The 15,862-nt window shown below is 43.2% G+C and overlaps 1 protein-coding gene across 4 annotated transcripts in view; it reads left to right on the top strand.

Annotated features, from left to right (window-relative positions):
• SACS (sacsin molecular chaperone) overlaps positions 1-15,862 on the top strand; it is a 93,193-nt gene that overhangs the window by 21,957 nt on the left and 55,374 nt on the right. Inside the window, exon 1 of one of the 4 annotated variants that reach the window (XM_028726325.2) lies at positions 14,046-14,268. The exons of the other annotated variants lie outside the window; for them this stretch is intronic. The gene's annotated coding sequence lies outside the window, so the exon portion shown is untranslated. Of the gene's footprint in view, positions 1-14,045; positions 14,269-15,862 lie in introns of those variants that run through there. 4 annotated transcript variants of the gene reach the window in all.

Below are 15,862 nucleotides of genomic sequence, written 5' to 3'. Positions count from 1 at the left end.
AAAAGCAGAGATTAAGAACATGTGAAGCTGCCTTATGGACTATGCCAGCCCGCTGGTCCATCTAGCAGGGCTCTTCTTACATGAGAGGCACATAAGAACATACACAACAGTGTTGGGATCAGATATAAAGAAAGATGCACTTTTCTGCTTGAGTTCGTCAAGCTCAACTTTAGGAGAGACTAAACAAGAACACTGACTGTGAATATGTGAGCAAGAAACAGAGTTCCAGAAATAACTCCACTGAAAATGATATTTGGAGCGGGTGGGTCAGTCAATCAATAGCTAGCTAGCTAGCTAGCTAGATAGATAAATAATGCCTCAAAAGCTATTGTGCATAATCCACTGTCTGACTTTTCCACACTTTCCCAGGGTTGTGAACTCTGGTTCAGTGACAGTATCTTCACATATTATGACTACAATACTAACTTGTAGACTGTGAGGTCCCAACATTTATAAATTACCCATGAGAACTTGTGTTTCTGTATGTGTGTGTTTCTTTCTTGACAAAACTATGAGTCTGGATGTCTTTGCAGAAACAAAACAACAGTAAACATATTTGGGACAATCGGGGTGCCGGGTCAGGAGCATCCCACACCCTGAGATTTCAGGCCCCAAACCTGAGATTTAGGGGTGGCCCCTGGTGATGCTCAGGGGTGTGTGTGGCTAACATCATGTCATTGTCAATGTCATCTGAACCTTCTGTGGCTTACCTCCTTTGTTTCTGTAGCTTGTAAGTGGCACATCCCTCCCTCTTTTCACCTCGTATGACAATCATATCCCTCTCATCATCTATGAAAAAATTGAGACTATGAATTAGGAATCACTAGCACTAATACAGTGGTACCTTGGGTTACAGACGCTTCAGGTTACATACGCTTCAGGTTACAGACTCCGCTAACCCAGAAATAGTGCTTCAGGTTAAGAACTTTGCTTCAAGATGAGAACAGAAATCGTGCTCCAGCGGTGCGGCAGCAGCAGGAGGCCCCATTAGCTAAAGTGGTGCTTCAGGTTAAGAACAGTTTCAGGTTAAGTACGGACCTCCGGAACGAATTAAGTACTTAACCCGAGGTACCACTGTTTTCTTTCCTTGTTGGAGTAAAGAGTTTTGCTGGCACATAATTGGCTATAGGTCACAAGTTTAATCCCCAACACTGGGCTAGCAGAAGTCCCTTTAGTGAATCAAGATAACTCTGTCCTCAATCCAGATTTTTGTTTGTAAATCTCATTTTTTCTTAAGCACACTTCCTGCCCCACTTTCACCATTTTCTTTTCTACATACTAAGTTATTTCGTAAGGTTTCCAACTGGACTATTTCTTTTGGAGGGGGGCAGGTGTGAGAGAGTTGCCGTGGAGGTGGAAGGGGGGAAAAGCTGGAATGGAATTAGGAACTTCCTAAACTAGAATTTTGTTTCCTTCTGTCTCCAGGGCAGCCCCTACCCCATCTGCTCACCCAAATGATCCATCTAGTGTCCACCCCATTTCAAATGAAAATATATAATAAATGCCTCTTCCAGTCCAGGCTCTCCAGTCTCCCTTCCTGTCTCTCAATGTTCCAGACTCCCTTGGCCATTTTTTGTTCTTGCTCCTTGGACTTGCTCAAGATAAGCCAAAGGCCAGAGTTGCCACAGGGATGCAGAGGCAGCAGGGCTCAGCTCCTGCTGCTTTTTTTCACACATATCACTTGCTTCTGCAGCCCTACACTTTGTGCCATGTCATAAACCCAACCTCTTGACCCCAACCCAGTACTTTTTACTCCTCTGAGCTCCCTCCCACCACTGAGCCCAGGAGAAGGAGAGGGAGGTGGGCAGACGCCATGGAGTGTCTATGCAATAATTTGCAGAGATGGAGGTTAATTGGGAGAGATGAGAAGGGAGGTGAGGAAAGTCCTTTTGAAAGTCTATGCAATAATTTGCACCCAGCTCCTGTTAGGCTGAAGCTTGCAAACTGTATGCACAATCTTGTGTTGTTGTTTTTAAACATCCTCTTGGCCTCCTGGAGAGACAATCCCTTCACTGGGCACCTGGAGAGGGGCAGGCAAGCTTGGAGACTGGAGGTCTGGCAAATGTAAGGACAATGTTACTAAAACTAGGAAGTTCTGTATATTGCTCTCCAATGACTATCCTCTAAGCACATTCATAGCTAATGAGCTCTTCTAGACATCCAGAATTTGATGAGAGTTCTTTTGCTTAAAGATTTTTTTATATACCCAACACTAAGATAATATTTTTTCCTATGGATGCAGTCTTCTTCCTTTGAAAGTCAATAGCAAAATCCCAACTGATGTGCAGGATTGCTACCTAAGATGCCTTGAGATGAAGAAGGGATCTTCTATTGGACTGTACAACCAACATTTTCCCACTACCTTCCCAGGGCAACTGCTAAGAGAGCATATTATTTGGTAATACATAGCAGTCTGTACAGAAGACTATGGAACAGCAGCCTCTTCTCATTCTAGTTCACACTTCTTTGAATTGTTGTAACTAGCTCTGGGATATCATGGTGAAGGGTGGGTAAGGAACAACAATCACAACAAAAATTCTATGGGCCTTAGGATGAATTTTTACATGCCTTACAAAGAAATAAGAATTTTGAATCTGCTCTGGGCACATCACAGCTGTCCGGGGTTTCTGGGTTTGGTGTCACCAGTATGCTGATAACACTCAACTCTATTTCTCCTTTCCACCTAAATCCAAGGAAGTTGGTTTGGTTTTAAACTGGTGTCTGTTATCACTCATTCCCTGGAAAAGACCCTGATGTTGGGAAAGATTGAGGGCACAAGGAGAAGGAGACGACAGAGGACGAGATGGTTGGACGGTGTTCTCGAAGCTACCAGCATGAGTTTGACCAAACTGCGGGAGGAGTGCCTGGTGTGCTCTGGTCCATGGGGTCACGAAGAGTCGGACATGACTAAACAACTAAACAACAACAACTGTTATCACTCATGGAAAGGATAAGGGTGAACAAATTGAAACTCAATCCAGAGGTGCTCTTGGTCTGTTGGAAGGCAGAACAGGGAAAAGTGATTCATCTTGTCCTGGATGGGGTAACACTCCCCCTGAATACACAGGCTCACAGATTGGGTGTTCTCTAGGACTCCCAAGTTCTATCCCAGCAAGACAGCCCAGAAGGATACCATGGTCATTGGTATCAAAAGCTGCTGAGAGGTCCAGCAGAACCAACATGGACACACTCTGCTTTACCAGTTCCTAGCATAAGTCAGCCAGCAAGGAGACCAAATCTGTCTCTGTCCCATAGCCAGGCTTGAAACCAGATTTAAATGGATCTAGGTTCCCATGAGAGCCTCCAGAGTCTGGCAGACAAGGGTCTCTCCTGTCTCATCCCTCCCTCCCTCCCTCCCTCCCTCAGATGTAGATAGAGGGATCACTTGGTGATCCATGTAAAGCTGAAATCATGTAAATAAAGTCAATGTAAGTTATTAGCACCATGTATTTAATCACCAGGGAAATTCATTTTACACTTAATCAGAGAAACTATTCATATATTCCAGATATTCCAGACCCCTGATTCAAACTGAGTCCTTCTCAACATAAGTTCTACAACTCTATACAGTGGTACCTCGGGTTAAGTACTTTATTTGTTCCGGAGGTCCGTTCTTAACCTGAAGCACCACTTTAGCTAATGGGGCCTCCTGCTTCCACCGCACCACCAGAGCACGATTTCTGTTCTCATCCTGAAGCAAAGTTCTTAACCCAAGGTACTATTTCTGGGTTAGTGGAGTCTAACCTGAAGCGTATGTAACCTGAAGTGTATGTAACCCGAGGTACCACTGTACTATTTATAAGGATGAAAAATTCCCCTCCATCCTGGGAGCTATAGCTGACCCATCACAGAAGGACAGTTCTTAGCACATTTAAGAAATCTTCTTACTAGTGCTGACCTACTTTTTTACCTATTGTTTATAGAAAATATCTGAAGTTGTGCATATATTATTTAGTAAATTTATTATAGCTGGATTGTGTGTGTGTGTGTGTGTGTGTGTGTGTGTTTGCCTTTAGGATGATCTGAACCTAATCCAATTTTGTAAATTAAAAACAGGTGTCCAGATGTTGGGAAATTACCAAAATGAAATAGATCAGTGTACATTCTCTTTTTCCTTCAGCATTAACTTGCCTTGCCAAAAAAAGGTTCATAACATGAAAGATTTAGTGTCAAAAATTCGCCCCACCTCAAATTACATTGCAATTAAGACTAGGTTTGTCATTGCATATATTTCATTGGTTAAAATTGAAACAGAGTTCTAGCTATTAATAAATCACCTACTTTGGATGTTTCCTCATATAATAATAATAGTGCATTTATTGGAGGAACTGCTTGTTCTAAAGTAGCATTTGAATAACACATAGTATTATAAATAAAATAGGATCTTATGCCACCTTAAAGACTAACTGATAATGGTCTGTATCCAACATTCTATGTCTGCCAGAGCAAAAGCCCTTGTGCTAGTGGATGCCAGTGTTTAAAGGTTGTGCAACAGAGGAATTGAATGCAATTGTTGCACTAGCAGACAGGGATGGAGGAAGGGGGGCGGTGGGGGGCGGGCTGCCCCGGGTGTCACCACTGAGGGGGGTGACAAAATGCCATGCGGCACTCACTGTGGAGCCTGCAGCGCACCCAAGTCAGTCGTCTCTCCTGGGATTGATGTGGTGGCTTGGGTGCCCGCAAGCGCCACGCTGCCCCAAACGGTCCGCCCGCCACCTCCCCCTCAGCTGTAGGGCAGCTGAGTGGGAGAAGGCAGGCAGATTCCTCAGAGGCCCTGCAGAGTGTCCTGCCCTGGCTGGGGAGGCCCAGCCAGATGGGCGGGGTATAAATAATAAATTCTATTCTATTCTATTCTGGCCCCACCCCTGGGCACAGGACACATGCGCAGCCCCAGGCGCCCGATCAGCTTGTTCCACCCTGCTAGCAGAAGCTTGTTGTGAAACTGTTGGTTTTGTTGTGCAAATGCATTGCACAACAATCTTCTGTAACAGACTGTAACAGACAACAATGTTCCACCAACACAACAAGTACACTGATTTTAACCCATAGCTGTCAACGTTTCCCATTTTTTAAGGGAAATTCCCTTATTCCGACTCCTCGCAAGAAAAGGGAAAAGTTGACAGCTATGTTTTAACCTAGTGCTACATTGGCTATAACCCTTAGTACACAATTGTTTACTACAGCGGCACCAACTGAGGGTCTATAGGATTCAACTCACTGCAAACACTGTCAGATATATTGTTGGGTAGAGATCTTTAAAAATGTAGTCTACTCTGGACAAAAGGCTGTGAAATGGAGTAAAGGCAATTCTGAATTAATTCAGCCTTCTGAGGCAAGAGCTGAGCACTCTTAATTCCTCGCCGCCGAAGTTCAAAGTTATACAAGATAAGTAAAGTAACCACTCACAATAGCAGCAACAACACAGTCTTCTAAGCTTTGCTGCAATGCTATTCTAAACATAGCTGAAGGCTCAGTGTGAGATTTCGAGTGACATTACTCCCTTATCTTTCAAAACGTTGAAGAGGAAGTCTGAAATGTGTTTGAAAATGTTCTTAAGCCATTTATGGGACAGGCTCTCTGCTATGCCTTGGAATGGGTAAGGTTACCGCATTGCAGTCAATGGAAATTTGGATCTCTGCCAAGGTAATAAAATTCAAACAGCCCACCCCACTGAGCATATGCTGTTGCTTGTTCGCTCAACCTCTTCAATATTCACTTTTAGGCAGAGAGGGTGTTGTTGCCATCAAGGTTACTCCAACTTAAAACAGTCATGTTCTTCTCCAGAAGAAAGAGAAAGGGTGGGATTTAGAGTAGAGGCTCCTATTTATTTTCCTCTGAACAGTAACCCTAAGTACTGAATCAACAAGGAGGTTGCCTGGTTCAGCCGTGCTTGTTGATATACCGTATTTACATGAATCTAATGTGCCATTGAATCTAATGTGCACCTCAAGTTTCAAAGCCTTGAAACCAAAAAAGTATTTGCTGGTGAATGTAAATGCGCTATTGAATTTAATCCGCAACCTATTTTTTGCCATGTAATTTGGCCAAAAAAGGTGTGCATTACATTCGAGTAAATACGGTAACTGTACTAGTAACAACTACCATTGCCCAGTATGGCACAGCAGTTGCTCTGTACATGGCATTGTAAGGATTGCCTTGTTGAATCTGGCCAACCAAAGGTGCATTTAAGCTAGCATTCTATTTCAAACAGGCCACAGAGCCCAATGCTCCTAGGAAACTTACAAGAAAGTAAAAGGTAAAGGTAAAGGTACCCCTGCCCGTACGGGCCAGTCTTGACAGACTCTGGGGTTGTGCGCCCATCTCACTCTATAGGCCGGGGGCCAGCGCTGTCCAGAGACACTTCTGGGTCACGTGGCCAGCGTGACAAAGCTGCATCTGGTGAGCCAGAGCCGCACACGGAACGCCGTTTACCTTCCCGCCAGTAAGCGGTCCCTATTTATCTACTTGCACCCAGGGGTGCTTTCGAACTGCTAGGTTGGCAGGCGCTGGGACCGAACGACGGGAGCGCACCCCGCCACGGGGATTCGAACCGCCAACCTTTCGATCGGCAAGCCCTAGGCACTGAGGCTTTTACCCACAGCGCCACCCGCGTCCCAGTTACAAGAAAGAGTCATCCTCAATAGGTTGCTCCTGGCACCTGGTAATGAAAGATGAGGCACCTCTGAATATTGTAATACCTAAGCGTTCAACAAGAATATAGGTAGGGGTGATCTGGAAAACGTAAGTATACTAGAACTTAAAGTCCCTCGCCAATCCCATTCCAGCTGAGTTTGTCTTGTTTCCTCTTTTCCCTGCTAGTCAATCAGATGTCTCCTTTGTGATACATCTCCTTTCCTAGTTCTTACCAGCAAAACTGTGGGTGGATCTACACAAAGGAAAAAATGCTATAAATAAGTCGGAAACTAGAAGAAAACCCTATGGAAAATAATGTATAAAATTTTCCTGCTCTCTGGCGCCATCTGGTGTTTCTTGCTTATAACGCATTCAAATCACTGTTTTTCTACTAATGTAGCTGAGTCCATAGAGAGCTAATCTACATAGTATATTCGCCATTGGAATCATGGTGAGTCCAGGCACACACACACACAGCCATATTTTTCTTAAAACTTACCATGTGAACTGGCCTTATCACTTGCTGTGCTTTCCTGCCCATGATTCACATCACTGATCAGCAGTGTAAGCTGGGAAAAAGTGCTTGTGACTTATGAAGAGGGATCTAGTTCTGGGATTCCCAAACTATGAAATCACTAGTGGTCTGCAAACTTTATTCAGGTGGTCTGCATCATGTTCATATTAAACATTCATATTGATTTTTAAATGTATTTTCACTGCTTCCTTTATTTCTTATATTGTACTCCAATTTGAATTCTATGAATGCAAATTGTAATACAATGCAAGGAATTGCCTTTATTGCAGTGCAAGAAATGCACTCACACAGGACTTAAGTTTTGATTCTTTGCATCATTATTAATTTATTATTGTGGCTATTGAAACATATTTCTAAATTGTAGGTTATATGCGATTGCCTGTAATTTAAATCAATGGCTATTTCTAGATTCAGTAGCAAATTAATTTTAATCTTCTTTACACACCATAAAAGTGTTGCCATTTGCTCCCTCTTAGCAGCTCAGCCTTTTGTGCTTGCGCTATTTTTATTACCAGTTTTAAAAATAATTGGTTTTTAATTATCATTTTAAAAAATTTCTCCATTCTGTGCTTTTATGAATATCAGATGGCTAATTTTACACAAAGGGTTTCCTGGGGATCAGCGTTACCCAAAAATATTATATTACAGTGGCCAAGCCTTCAAACACAGCCATGTGCTAGCATTCAAAGACATTTATAGCTGAAACAACAGATTGCATTCTCCATTCTGAGCCATATGGTCTCCTCCTGAGTTCTGCCTTCCTGCTCAACAACTAATAGTTCCATAGTGATGGCTACAAGCCTGTCATTAATATGCTTTGTTTTTGTTTTGATTCTTGGTCTTTTAAAATATATTTCTTCCACTCCCTAATGCAGGATCTCTGCTGCTGATTGTGGATACAGGAGATTTTGTGGAGAGGTCTCCTATTGTTTATAGCTTGCTAATCCAGTGAAGAAGGTAGTACTGCATTTGTTTGCATGGTTGGCAGGCAGATTCACAGAGTACAGTATATAATTTATGCCATAATGAGAATCATATCTGTTGCTCCACCCACTTTTCTCTCTCGCCCCACCAACCACTGGCATGTGCCGCCTGAAGGATGCTCATGAGGGAATATGACCTTGAGCTGAAAGAAGTTCCGCATCTCTGATCTGTATTATTGTGATCACTATACTATTAATCTAACTCTGGTTTAAACTTACATGCCTTCTGATCCTTGAAATATGTGTATGTCTGCTTCAGCATAGTACTTCAGTATTTTTCCTATTAGCTTTCAATTCTTAGCTGCCACCAGCCTTTGAGATGAAGATGCATTTTTTTATTTATTTATGTGGCGGAATGTTTTTGCTTCAGCCATCCTGGGGAAGAGGAATTAACTATTCAACTACTCTGAGAATCCTAACTCTGTGAGGAGGATAGTGGTCTCCTAAACAACTTTCAGCACCCTTAACAAACTTTATTTTCTGGGATTCTTTGGGGCAAGCTTTGGCTGTTTAAAATAATAATAATAATAATAATAATAATAATAATAATAATAATAATAATAATAAATATTTTTATTATTTATATCCCACCCATCTGGCTTGGTTGCCCCAGCCACTCCAACACAGGTTCCAACACAACAAAGCATCAAACATTAAAGACTTCCCGATGCAGGGAAGTGGTAGAATACTACTTTAAACAATACTAAACTAGGGTGTAAGCCCTATTTGGCACTATTGAACTTACTTCAGAGAAAAAATGCATAGATCCTCATCCAAAAAATGCTAAATTACAGCAAAAATAAAAGTCTTATCTTTTCCAGAAGATATTCATAGTTAGGGCCAAACAGATGAGTGCGCAACCCCAGAGTCGTCCGCGACTAGACCTAACGGTCAGGGGTACCTTTACCTTTACCTTTTTACACAAGGCGGTATACAAACCAAAAACACAATCTTTCAGTAAAAACAATTACAAATGTCAAAAGCATCGGTTCCATAAAGTTACATGGTCTAGGTTAGCCACCAGCTCTACTTTACAGAGGACATTCCTCTATTTGAAAGGTTGTCTGGTCCAAGTCTGGATTACAGTTCCTTTAAACATAAGGAGGAAGAAAAGGAGAGAACAACCATTAGCACCTGATAGTAGTGTAAGCAGGCACACAGGTCCCCTAGTCATAGTCTGGTCTTTCTATATAAATTTCAGTCGTGATTTCTAAATTTTGTAGCTATACATATGAAGATGGAAATTTTATGCAAATCTATACCCTCTTTTATTCTCCATCTGGGCTACGTGTATGTTCTTTAATGTTGGCACTTATTTCTCTTCACCTCTCTCCCTTTATCATATTTGAATTGTTGCAAACATTGCACCCTGGCTCAGAGGCATTTGGGGACAAGCCAAAATGCTATCAAATGTATGACTTAACTTGCTGGCATTTAACACTGGCAGTCACTGCATAAAAATCTCACATGTCGATTTGCCTGTGATAACTCTGCAAGGCAGCTTCTGTGGACTTCTTTTTTTAAAAAGGGAAAAATTAGTACAGTTTTTGTTTGTCACTGTGGGTTCAAATGACTTCGTTCAGTGAATGAAGATTAATAGCCATCATTACACAACTTAGCTTTTGACAGCAGAATATCTGCGCACCAAAAAGGCTGTTTCGTTTATCAGTTTTATGTAAATACTTGATTGTTTTCATCTAAGACACTAATGGTACTGTAAGGCTGTTTATTAGACTCCATCCCAGCAAACTCAGCTTAATTTTCTGCAATCCTACACAGACCTCTAGTGGACAAAAGCCAGGCAGCAGCATTTGGAGATTTTGTTCATCAGCTGTGTAGGGTTAGCACTGCAAGGACATTAGTAGAATTTGCAAGAGAAAAATAATGCTGTGAGTTGGTTTCCCCCCATTGTGTTGCAGATTTTGGAATAAAGATACAAATACATTATTTTTGAGGGGTCAGGAGCTTTCCCTGCTAAAGACTGCAAAACATTTCCCCTTTCTTAAGTAGCTAGGCAGGAGAACTAAAGTAAATGCATAATTTCAATCTCTAAAATAACCATGAGTGCTTTTCTATAGTTGGGAGAAAAACCATGTCTATATTTCAAATTACAGCTTTGCAGTTTAATACTGAGTGTGTGCGCACCACTGTTGCTATCATTCTTATCCTGTAACCTTGTGGTCCCTGAGAGGGTAATGCAGGGGCCACAGGAAACCCGAGATCTCCCTCCCTGAGAGTGGAGAGATAGGTCTGACCTCCGAGAGGAAGATCTGCTTCCTCCCCACTGTCATGGAAACCTCTGCAGCAGAGACCTCTCACGTTGGTAGGGCAGAAAGCTGGGCATGCAGTGGAGGAGAAAGGTCATCTCAAGGCAATGGACTTGAAGGACCCATAGCCTTCCCAGTCCTTCTACAGCCCACCAAACATGGAAGGAATTTATGCCTGGAGTGAATTTCTGACCCATTCTTTCCAACGGGAGAGAAATTGCTAACTAAAAAAAGCAGGGGGAGGGATATGAAAGGACTGAGCACCTCCTCACCCTTATTTTCACCCTGTTGGCATAAACCTGATTGTGGTGATTCATCCACCTTTGGGTCTTTCTTCCTCCCTTCTCTCTTTAGGATTGCAGTGTTAGTGTAGAATTCAGAGGTAGAATTCGCAAGTTGATTGAGGGGACCCAACGCAACTTCCTGACATCGTGAAGAGCCAGGGAGTGCTGCTGAATGCCCTCTGAACATTGGGTGGGGCTGGCCCCCTTAAAAAAAACAATTGGGGGTGCCCCCTAAACTGCCTTGGCCCCTAGGAGTTGGCATGTATGGTAGAATTGATATCATCCCCAACAATACACTGTAGCAAACAGTTGCGAGCAAGATTGGACATTTTTAATTGGTTATGCAATTCCCTTCCAATAATAATAATAATAATAATAATAATAATAATAATAATAATAATAATATGTCGCCCTATACCTGGAGGTATCAGGGTGATTCACAGAATAACATCAAAATATAAAACCACAAAATATATAATCAAAATAAAAATAACAGCCCAATAACCCCCCCAAAGAATCCATATTTTAAAAGGGCATAGGTTGTCAATCAAATCAACCAAAGACCTGGTTTAAAAGGAACGTTTTTGCCTGGCGCCTAAGGGTATGTAATGAAGGCCCCAGGCGAACTTCCCTGGGGAGAGCATTCCCTAGACAGGGAGCCACTGCAGAAAAGGCCCATTCTCATGTTGCCACCCTCTGGACCTCTCAAGGAGGAGGCACACAAAGAAGGGCCTCAGAAGATGATCTCAGGGTCTGGGTAGGTTCATATGGAAAGAGGTGGTCCTTGAGGTATTGTGGTCCTGATTCTTTTAAGGCTTTATAGGTCAAAACCAGCACTTTGAATTGGGCCTGGAAACTAACTGGTAGCCAGTGCAGTTGGACCAGGATCGGTGTAATATGCTCAAACAGTCTTCCTCTGGTGAGCAACCTGGCCACTGAATTCTGCACTAGCTGAATTTTCCAAACCATCTTCAGAGGCAGCCCTTCATATAATGCATTGCAGTAATCTAACCTTTAGGTTACCAGAGCATAGACAACAGTAGTTAGGCTATCCCTGTCCGGATAGGGGCGTAGCTGGTCCACCAGCCGAAGCTGATGGAAGGCACTTCAGGCCACTGCCACCTGAGCCTCAAGTGACAGCAAAGAATCCCGAAGTACCCCAAAGCAATGAACCTGCTCCTTCATAAGAAGTGTAACCCCATCAATAGCCAGCAATCTCCCACCCATCTGGTCCAGGGAACCACCCACTAACAGTGCCTTAGCCTTATCTGGATTGAGTTTCAGTCTTACATAGGAGGAAAGAACTGAGGATGCAAAACATAAGATCATTACTGGAGAGAACTAAAGGTCCATCTAGGCATGTATTGTGCTCCAGCAGTAGACCCTCCTAGGATATCTTTTCCTAGGCTGGTGCTGCCCAGATATTGTTGGACAACAGTTGCCACCAGCCCCAGCCAGCAAGGCTATACCGTGATAGATCCCAAGATGTAGACTGGGCCCTCTCCTTGTTTAATTATTAGTGACAGCAGATTTGAGTGGGGAAATCATGAAATTTACATGCCACCCAGTCTCTGGATGGCTTGCAATAGAATGTTCACACACTATCTAAGCAGTAAGACTTTTACTATTTGATTTTTGACAGCTGTACTGGTAGCTATGCATTGTCAACGTAGGAAGCTTCCTTACATGAACCATTCAATATATCTCAGTATTGTCTATATTAAATGGCAGCAGCAGCTTCTTGAAGGCAGTGGAGTTGTCACACAATAATCAAAATATGCTTCCTGTGGGGGCCTTGGACAGCAAATGAGCATTCTAGATTGGCTGAAGTTTCCAGACTGCCTAAAGGGCAACCTCACACAGGCTATGTTTGGATCATCATATCGTGACCTAATTTGCTGAGATATGCGCCTTGTGCCCACACCTGCAGCCCCTTCCATGTTCCCGGTGTGCCAAAATTAACCCTAAGAAGATTTCTATTAGCCATAGTTTTCCATCACTTCCCAACTGGGAAACTATGGTTACAAGATTTGCAATAAGCCAAGAGGCAGAGATGAATCAGGCTGGTGACGAGTCATGAGTATCTTCCCCACTTGCTGTGACAAGCTCGTCTCCCCGCTGGTCTCCCAGAATCTGAAAACACATAAAGGGGTGGAGGAGAGTTTGGCTGCACACAGGCACAGTCTCTGATTGCTTGGGAAAACCCCTGGAGAGAAGGGAACTTAGACGGGCTTAGAGGCTGGGACTTACAGTCTTGGCAACTGATTTTCATGGAGGAATGAGTTGCTCTGTTCATTAGGCCTGACATTCAACCAAGTCTGTAGAGATCATGATTTTGCTAACTCTACAGTATCTTTAACTGTCTGATTTCTGACCAGCACGTTCCAGTGACAAAACCCTTGTTTTGAGCTATACCTTCTCCTTCTTCCTTGGAGGTTTCTAAGCAGAGGTTGGATGGCCATCTGTCCTGGATGCTTCAGCTGAGATTCCTACATTGCAGGGTGTTGGACTAGATGACCCTCAGGGTCCCTTCCATGATTCTAGAGTGGGGCTGGAGAACCTTCAGCCTGGGGGTCAAAAACAGCTTCTCAAGCCTCTGAGTACAGCCCTTGAGACTATTCACAAGCTAAGATGTTGTCCCAGGCCACACCCCTCACCTGCCCTGCTCCGTGTTTTCCTTCAGAAGGTTGCCTATAAAGGGACATGCCCCTCAGGCTGAAGGAAGTTCCTAACTCCTCTGTTTGAATTCCAAAGCAATACAGTGGTTGCGAACAGGATCCGTTTCGGAGGCCCGTTCGCAATATGAAAAGCCTGCAACCTGAAGCGCCGTATCTGCGCAGGTATGTGGTGCGATTTGGCGCTTGTGTGTATGCGCGAGCGGTGAAACCCGGAAGTAACCCATTCCAGTACTTCCGGGTCACCGCGGGACGCAGCCTGAAAAAACGTAACATGAAGCAAACGTAACATGAGATATGATACTGTAATGCTGGAACAGAGCTAAACTGTTGTTAATGTATATAAAAACGATTATGCTGGAAAAAGAGAAAGAAAGACACAAACAAAAAGCACAGCTGGTGCAAAATAATTTCCATATGTCATTTTTTAAATACAGAAAGGAGAAGAAGCCTTTCTTTTACTGTATAATAATCTAGTGACTAAATTTAAACCTTTATCGTTCTGGTGACATCTTGCCCTTGCAACTTTAAAGTAACAGATGCCCTGGTTGACTGTGATCTGTATAGAGGTGCAAGATTAGTGATACTATAGCCCTTTAAAAAAAAAACCCAGGAGGTGGGGGGAGAGAGGAAGGAAGGGGGAGCCAGAGCCTTTGCTGCATTGATCTACTTTAGATAGGCTAAAGCAGCAGCCGCCTTCACGCATGGCTCTGGGAAAACAGCTGATTTCACAAACGGCATCCTTTCTTCTCAAGTTGCAGTTGCAGTCAAACGCAAACTGTCCGTGGAAGAAATGATATAACCCTCTGGTCGGTATGTGGATGGCGTTTATAGAGAAACAGTAAAACATTGTAGCCGGCTAGTGCTGATGCTGCCTGTTCCACTGCTGATGTAAGTACTGACTTGGTAGAAAACTGCTCAGTCACTGCAGTTGCTTGGGTGAGATTTTATAGGATGCACCACCAGGCTGCTTGCATTGTCCTTAATGCAAAGGGAATTGCTTATTACTTCAAGCAAGGGCTCCACTGTTTTGCCTGTAAATCCAGGAAGGTTTCTCGCTCTCTTTCTTTTCGTGACTTGTAAGGTGCTGGGTGTTCAAGGGTGGGTGGAATATGGGGATTTATTGACTTGCTTTTGTCTTTATTGAACTCTGAATCAGGAAAATGTTAAGATTGTCATAGACTTGTAAATAGATTTTTGTGAAAATATGAGGCAGACACAGCCCATCAGGCAATACTCCAGTGCAACCTCTATTAACTTTAGTGGGGCTTATAGGAGACACGTAGCAGTAGTGTTTCGTGGATTGGGGCCATGGGCAGCAGCTCAGAGGCTGATGGTTCATCATGCAGCCTTTGTTTGAAATGACAATGGGTACCTTCCTAGAGTCTTGATATACTCCTTACACAACTGACTGTAACAATGAACATTTCTCTCTCTCCTCCTCTCCCTGGTTTTAATAACAAGTCATTTTTCTTAGCAGTGACATTGTGAATGTTTTTACCTCCCCCCCCCCCCCTATCTTGGCAGACTATCTTCATAAATCTTTTCAGAACAGATGTCAGGGATGACTGATGTGACTAGAGTTCCTGAGTTTTTTGTTTCAATTTTTTAAATTGTTTTGAAAAAGCTAGCAATTGTATTTTGGAGATTAACCTTTCCTCGTATGGAAACCTCGCAGTATGCCATGTGTTTTGGCAGCTGTCTTTCAGCTATGGATTTTCTTTTGTCTACAGGCATGAAATTATGTATTCTTAGTAACAGGTGAAAAAAGGATAGGCTTTCTGCTGCATATAGAGACAATTGTTCTGTAATGAGTATTCTAATTGCAGCTGAGCATTCCTTCCCCATAGTATGTCAAATGGATTCCAGTTGGCCCAGCTGTATCCTTAGTCACTTAGTAAGGAAGGAAACAAAGGATGGTATCCTATTTTTCCTGTCTTTCTTTCCTCTATAAGATTTTTATTTTTAAAGGCTTACTAAGCACTAGGAACCCTACCCAAATCCCACTGAAAATTGTTATTAATTTGAGAGTAGGATGAGGCTGTTCCCTCCAGCATTGTCCTAAATAGGTCTAATAGGTCTTTATGCAGATTCCTGGGGGATCAGGTGTCTCAGAGGGTGATGGATGGTGGCCCTATTCCAATGCATTCATCCTGTTCCACAACACATAGCCCCAAACAATTTCCCTTAACATACTGCATGTCATAGACTGGCTGGATGCGGAGGAGTGGTAGAAGACACCAGCTGGGGAACCCCCAGAGGAGGAAGGCTCAGAGCCAGGGCAGTGGGATGACGATGAGTGGTCAGAGCGAGAAGAGAGAGCAGAGGGGGCAGAGGAGGAGGTGTCGGAAGCTGAAGAGGTAACAGAGTTTAGTGAGCAGGAAGAGGCTGGGCAGAGAGCAGTTCAGAATCAGAGGCAGTAGCAGAGAGGGGTCAAGAGGCAGAATAGAGGCAGTGCTGCTGCAGAGGCATAGCGTGGGGGTGT

The sequence above is a fragment of the Podarcis muralis genome, chromosome 4 (assembly GCF_964188315.1).
Source record: "Podarcis muralis chromosome 4, rPodMur119.hap1.1, whole genome shotgun sequence".
NCBI lineage: Eukaryota > Metazoa > Chordata > Lepidosauria > Squamata > Lacertidae > Podarcis > Podarcis muralis.
Note: the sequence above shows the minus strand (reverse complement) of the source record. Positions and strands in the feature narration are given on the sequence as shown.